Source organism: Anoplophora glabripennis, unplaced genomic scaffold (genome assembly GCF_000390285.2).
Source record: "Anoplophora glabripennis isolate ALB-LARVAE unplaced genomic scaffold, Agla_2.0 scaffold431, whole genome shotgun sequence".
Classification (NCBI taxonomy): Eukaryota; Metazoa; Arthropoda; class Insecta; order Coleoptera; family Cerambycidae; genus Anoplophora; species Anoplophora glabripennis.
Window position 1 is genome coordinate 335,222 of NW_019417026.1, and position 7,983 is coordinate 343,204.

The 7,983-nt window shown below is 32.8% G+C and overlaps 1 protein-coding gene across 5 annotated transcripts in view; it reads left to right on the forward strand.

Annotated features, from left to right (window-relative positions):
• The window catches only part of LOC108909242 (heterogeneous nuclear ribonucleoprotein K), a 231,069-nt gene that overhangs the window by 199,075 nt on the left and 24,011 nt on the right, over window positions 1-7,983 (forward strand). The gene's annotated exons all lie outside the window — the stretch shown is intronic.

Here is a 7,983-nt window from a genome sequence, read left to right on the forward strand (position 1 = left end):
CGATTACAAGTGTTTAATAAATTGTAAAATTGGTACCATTAATATTCCGTCTTAGAGCGGACATAGCAAACAAGTAGTATTTTAAATTACATTAACATTTGTAAAATTACTGCAGTTTCAAATAATAAATCCTTAAAATTTCATAGCCCTTGTTGATTTTAATGGTATATGATTGTTAAAAGTAAGCTACCACCTATGTTTGTTGCTACAAAACATATCATCACCGATAGGTACTGGAATTAAATTTGGCTCATGATACTTTATGTATCTAATAATTATCTTACATTTTGATATACATATTTAAACGCAGTTTGTTTTCAATACATCAATCTCAGATATTATTTAAGTCATATTGCATCCTTAACTTATTGTCTGTATCATTTATAATCAAAAATATTTTTTTTAAATTATCAATATATATTATAATTTATTGCAACACTTAAATTAATAAGGAGTCTTAAAATTGATCCCTGTGGAACCTGTGATGCAATATATATATATAGGAGAATTATAACCATTGTATGCCCTACTGTATTAAAGATAGATTCCTAGATATAAAAATAAATATGACCTAATCTACTTTAACCCATTTGAATGCAAACTAAAACTTTGCAGTTTTCTAATTAAAATTTCATGTTCAATTTTATCAAAGGCATTTGAAAAACCTGTGTACATTACATCCGTTTGGTTATTGTTATCTATTTAAAACACGTTAAATACGGCTAAATTTGTAACTGGAGACCTTTTAGCAACGAAATTATGGGATGCCCAAAAAAATTAATTGTGTCATTTATTCTGATTTCGAAGACTTTAGCGAAATTCGGCAAAATTAATATTGCTCTGCAATTTACAATGCAAGGCTCTGTCACCGTTTTTTAATTTTTTCAAATTGTGTATTCTTTAGTAGTACCTAACATCTAGACAATAAAGCTTAAACGTTATCTATTGAATTTCAAATATTCAACTAGGTATACACAGAAATAAGTACCTAAATTTTATGTTACTAGGAGCAACAACCTGTATCTAATATTTTTTTACATAATTTATTTTTTTATTTTTGTTGCCTGCCATGGAATTTAAGTCGACACGGTTAGTTGATTTAACAATAAACAAAAACAAGCACAAAAATGGAAACTAATCGGTGCTTTATTTTAATATTTAGATGAAAGATTTTGAGTGAATCTTTCCACAAAATATTCGCATGATTTACTTTAAATACTTTTTTTAATTATATTTATTTTATATATTCATTTAATACATGTTGAACTTGACAGAAGTGAGTAAAACACAAAAACATACATCTAAAAATAAAAGTATTGGCAAAAGTATTAGAATTCCTAATAAAACCGTAAATTTTAAAAGCCGACGACATAACAGTCTCTATATGTTTGTAAATACTAATAGCATAGTTAATCCAAGATCGTTTATGCAGTCAGGTCTACTTAGGGGCGTATCATTGAGAGTACAGTCAAATAAGATTAGACTTTTTTCCTACAGAATACCATAACATTACATTTAGGAAAGAGCTATTGCCCGTATACCATTGACTCATACTATAAAGAGCATTTAGCACCAATAGGACTTCATGGTCAAGTATATCAAAGGCCTTAATAAAATCTGTGTACACTGCATCTACTTGACCTAATTTATCCAGTTGTTCACTAGTACAAGAAATTTTTACCACAGGAATAGTAACCATATACATATCTACCCTTCAGAAATTCGTGCTGCTGATATAACAGACAATTACTTATATAAATATTTATCTTTTTTTCATTAATCTCGAATATTTTAGAGAAAATGCATGTAATAGTAATTGGCCTAACATTAATTATTTCATTTTTGTTGGCCTTTTTGTGCATACCTATGGATAATTTCCAAGATTCGGAAAAACAAGATGATTTCAATGTTAAATTAGTGATGTTAACGATATTGTCAAAGCGTATGCACAATCCGTAATCAAGACTGCAGGTTTAAGGTCAGCTCTATCGGTCATAAATTGATTTAATTTATCTTGTAGCATTATAGACGTCGCGAAGTAAAATAGGAAATATTTATTAAATTTGCACTTAACATAATCGATGTATGAAAATCGGAAAAATTCTTTTCAAAATTATTTACTATTTATTGCGGAGTAGCAAAAAAAAACTTGATATTATTCGCAAGAATGGATGAAATGGAGGATACATTTCTTTTTGTATTCAGAAAGGTCTAAAATTTTTTCGGATTCGGAACCGCATATACTTTTTTTCCAGACACATATTTTCGAAATATGGGGCGTTAAAAGATTTTTTAAAAAATTCGAATTTTTTAAATAACTTCTAAATGAAGAAAGCTATTTAAGCCAAATTTGGCATGACACATCTTCTTATAAGATACCATTTTTCCATAGAAGTAGAAGTCCCGCAAGCAAACAGTGGCGGAGTTATGGGGACTCATTAAATTATAAAAAAAATTAATACGGCCCTGTTGAAAATAAAAAATGATGCTGTTTTTAGATAGAACAGTTTGTTATTGACAAAAAGTGTACATTCACTTTTTTCCTAACTCTTATAGTTTCATGGCAAAATTGATTTTTCGGAAGGGTGCTTCTGGATTCTGTCGATAAACTTTAGGAAGACGTTCCTCATAAAACCTAAAAAAATATAGTACCTATTAAAATTGGTCTTAGTCTCGAGTATGTGTGAGTCAAATAAGCCTTTTTGTCTCCCCTTCCCTTGGGTTTAACCAATAGTATTAAAATTATTTAGGAGATGCTTCGTTTTTGAGATATAGGGTGTTTTTTTTTAGAAAAAAAATGATGTTGATGAAAACAATAGAAATATTTAAGTACCTAACATCTAATGTGACTATGTCGTAATGCGACAACGTAACGACCCTTGCAATACTCCTAAATTTTTTCAGGCGGTTTGTAGTCACTTCATTTACTTGTGTTGTGTACTTTTAAATAAAATAAGATGGCAAACAATACATGAAAATTTATTTGTAAATTGAAACAACCAAAAAATTACCAATTAATATTATACCTAGACAAAGCGAAAAGTGAATCAAAAATGAAATGATTTAAAAAATATTTTGTTCAAAATGGGCGCCTCCGGACTGTAGACAAGCACGACATCTTCTAATTATGGAGGTAGTGGCCGATCGACACTGAATTGGAGTTAATTCTCGACACGCTTGGACTATTCGCTGTCTTAGATCTTCTAGGGTATCAACTGGCACCTCGTAGACTTTTTGTTTAACAGCACCCCAAACGAAATAATCCATCGGTGTCAAGTCCGGTGAACGTGCGGGCCACGCTGCAGGTCCTCCACGACCAATCCATCTCCTGGGATAATTAATGTTTAACCACTCCCTAGGACCTCTACCAAAATGGGCAGGACAACCATCTAGTTGAAACCAACTGTTCATTCGAGTATTAAGCGGAACATCTTCTAACAGATCTTGAAAACCATTTTCAAGGAACTCGGTAAACATGTCAGCATTTAACCGATGCGGAAGGAAGTAGGGACCAACTATAGTGTTGTCCAACACACCCAACCATACGTTACATTGGAATTCATGCTGAAAACTATGTTCCCTTACCGCCCGTGGATTCTCGTAGGACCAAATATGGTTGTTCCTTTGGTTTAAAATTCCCCTTCGAGTAAATGTTGCCTCATCTGTCCACATTACTTTTTGCGTAAACTGATCATCATTCTCTGCTTGGTTTAACATCCAGTCACAAAACACGCGCCTGCATCGTATGTCCTGAGGCAATAAATGTTGCACACGCTGGATATGGTACGCATGGCGTCCATCAGCCCGAAGAGTCCTCCAAATGGAACTTGACGAAATACCTAGCTCATAGCTAGATCTTCTGACACTCGTGGATGGATTTTCATCGAAATGGTTTAAAATAGTATTCGATCTTACTTCGTCCTGAAGTGGGGCAAAATGTCCATCAGCATAAGTTGGAATACCGAAAGACCCAGTTTGTCTGAGACGACTGAATGTCGTTGAAAATGTTTCCTTTGCTGGTAGTCTGCGATGAGGAAATCTTACTGCATATTCACGGCGAGCCGCCGTGGCATTTCCATCACAAAAACCATATACAAAGACCATATCAGCATATTCATTGTTCGAAAATATGGACGGCATTATTAAACTTATTTTTATTATTAGTTTGAACGCTTTATCTAATGGATAATTTATGCAACAATTCGCAAAATAACATTTAAAACGTCAAATTAACATTGCTTGACAGCAGCCTACTCGAAAATTTTTGTTGAGGTTCATTTTAAAGTTTATCGACAGAATCCAGAAGCACCCTTCCGAAAAATCAATTTTGCCATGAAACTATAAGAGTTAGGAAAAAAGTGAATGTACACTTTTTGTCAATAACAAACTGTTCTATCTAAAAACAGCATCATTTTTTATTTTCAGTAGGGCCGTATTAATTTTTTTTATAATTTAATGAGTCTGAGTCCCCATAACTCCGCCACTGGTTGCTTGCGGGACTTCTACTTCTATGGAAAAATGGTATCTTATAAGAAGATGTGTCATGCCAAATTTGGCTTAAATAGCCTTCTTCATTTAGAAGTTATTTAAAAAATTCGAATTTTTTTAGAAATATTTAACGCCCTATATTTCGAAAATGGAACGTCTCTGGAAAAAAAATTATACTTGATTTTTTTCTTATTTTTTTTATGAGGAATATCTCCTTAAAGTTTGTCGATTTAATCCTGAAACACCCTGTATATTACATTGATCTAGGCCAAAGAAATTTAAAAAGTATTGTGTAAGTTGAAAAATTAGATAAATATTTAGTTCTATAGAACAATTAGAATATTTTGAAATATTAAAATGTCTAGCTAGTAATAAATCTGAGTTATATAAACGACCACATGACATTAGTAAGTCGTACGACATTTCATAATCATCACTGTTGCACTGTGGAGGAACATAGATGACCAAAATATAATACCAGTGTTAATCCATTTTGAAAAAACTATTGACAAAGGCTGTTGCGTTTGATGAGTTAAATACTTGGTTAAAAATTTGCACGTATTTCAGAGACCTGTATTTGAGACAAACCACGGATAAATTGATTCGATCGCCTTTTATTTTAAGCCAGAAAGTCCGCCCCACCGGCTTATCGCGATCCATCTTATTCGACCTCATTTTAAAGGTTTACGTTGGAAATCTGGAGAAATCCATTAGCAAACTTGCGGAAAAGTACATAAACAGGATCCGAAAGAATTAGGCAGACACCGGGTTCTTTACATAGTGTAGTAGATAAAACCGGAGATATCAGGAATTCCATCCCGTTTTGAGGTCGTTTTACTCGACGTCATGTACTATTTGATAAATCATTCTGTTGAGTGTGCTTTCTTTGAAAGTTTATAGATGTTATTTTCTCAAGGGAAAATCCGTGCTATATACCTACGAGGTGATTAGAAATATGGGAAAGTTTCTAGATGGTAAGAACATCGAAAAATAACGTGATGTTCTAACATAGCGCCTTGAGTGCTTTTTGATCAGCAATAGATGGCATTCAAGTTTTGTTGAAAAAAAGCACTCACTGAAACGTTCTAAGATTTTTGTTTTAAAATATTTCCGGAAATTGTAGAACTTTACTTAATGTTTTACATCTGTCATGTCCTATTAGTATTAGTAGAGCAAGTACAGCGATACACAACTATAGAATTAATCTCTAGGTAGCGGGCGATCAATTATTTAATTCCTTATTATTTAAAGAAACCATTGCTGTTATTTCACTGAAATTATAATACGGACTAAGGATGTGTTTAAATTGCCATCAATGATCGACCACAGATAACACTATCACTGAAGTGGCACTGATTCAGCACTGATGTATGTAAATAGACCTTCCACTACATCGTGTCTAGGAACACATGTATTGATTAACACCTGCCAGCGCATACCGGAAAGTATATCAATTATATTATTAACATAGAAAATGTTTATATTTTTGTGGGCGCATAATTTTTTAAATTGTAACTTCTTTTTTCCTTATGACAGATGTCACTTTGCCTTGTCATTAATATGTTTTTAAAGCTAAAGGCCCCCTTTAAATAATTTCTTTCCCCACCTATGGCTTCTAACGTCAAAGATAAATCATGTGTTCTACTTTCCGTGCCCTAATCATTAGTGTATACAGGATAAACAGGGCAAGAGGGTCCGTTCAATTCTTGACATTGCCCACATTTATTAGGGGACTTGAGAAAGGATTTTTTGTAACTCTTTTTTTTTCACCATTCTATTGGCTGATATTCTGTAACAAATGTTTGGCTTATAGCTTCTATTACATTAAAAGTCTATAATATCGCATCTAAATTACAATACGAATAATCACCATTTTAGTGTTTTCGGGCTTATAATTAAAAATTGCTTTGCAAATACATTGTAATACCAATTTCCACGGCAGACTGATTTGTGTAAATAACAACGTTTTTCGCATAACTCAAGGTAAGAGCAAGACGTCTTCCAAAACTTGTGGCTGTTTCACTGAAAATAAAACAATTCTCCAGTGTCCCTTGAGAAACATAACGCATTGAGATCGTTGGCAGTTTGTCACAGAATAGATGTTTAACATATCCACAAACTAGAGAACAGTTTTAGGAGCTAACTTCTTTTGACTGGAGAAGTTTCCTGATGTGTTTTATTTGGGTAACTTTTTTTCAAAAACACGAAAGAAGTTTTTATACTTTTTTTATTATATTTTCCTTGCGCGGCCTACGGAATTGCAAAATGTTTATATACGAGATGAGTTAGAAACATTGTTGCTTGACAAATTATTGCGGGGTCGTAGAATCCGTTTAATGTTTGCATGATATCATAGTACGTTTGCCAAAAAAAAAACACATTTAAAAATCATGCAATCAAATTTGTCAGAAAATACACGATGTGGAATTATATTTGGCAAGATAAATGGCTAAGTGCATTAAGTTATTGTGAGCAATGAAACAAGTAAAGAAAAATTCGCCAACTTTTAAAATTAAAATTGCATCAATGCTGAAATAATTTTTTAAGGCGTAGATTAAAAAATAAAACAAGTTGCAAGATAAATGTAATTGAAACGTAGGAATATCAAAAGAGATATAAAATTACGTTTAAAAATTTTTAAAGAAAAGTTTGTAAGAAGGAATAACTGTCAAAATACAACTCTGTATGAAAGTATCGTCATTACTAAATATAAATTTGCTTTCAAATTACCAACACTTTAATTTCTGTACGATGTCTATTAAAATATACAGGGTGATTCACAGCTTCTCCAAACAAATTTGGGAATAGATGCCTCATGCAAAATGGAGAAAAAATTTTTGTAAAATCCTTATAGTTTCCGAGAAAAAAATTATTGAAGTTGTAGTATTTACAACCCTTACATTGCTGGGCTACTGTAATGTCTAGCGTCATTCGCGTTGTGCGCTGTAAGCAATGCGCTCTCTCTTCACATGGCCCCAGGCCATTCCGAATACTGAAATTTGATTTTAGTTTTAACTTTTTTGCGATAGTGTTTACATTAGTTTTTCAAATGTCAAAAATGGCTTACGTTTATAGCAATTCGGAGTTGATGGATATCGTTTTAATTTATGGTGAAGCAAGACAACATTTGTGTTAGTTCGTAGAAACTGGGTAAGACGGGTCCAAATGTGTTTACACGTCGCTTCGGTGGACAAAGTTTTGAATAGTTTACAGTGGAAAAATGCATTAAAATAGAAATGACCACTAAATGTACCTATTACGTATTTGCTTTGACAGTACAAAACAGCTCTTTTGCTGGTGTAGATTTTCCAAAGTCAATTGAAGAACCAATAACTTCAAGGTACGTACATACCAGGCTCGGTGGCTACGCAGCAACTCGACATTGAAATATTTGAAAAACTTGTTCCCATATTTATTTAGCCATACCCATACAGAGGTCTGGTGGAACAAAACGTGCAGGTGGTAGAAATGTATACGCTCAGTTGAAGAATGCGA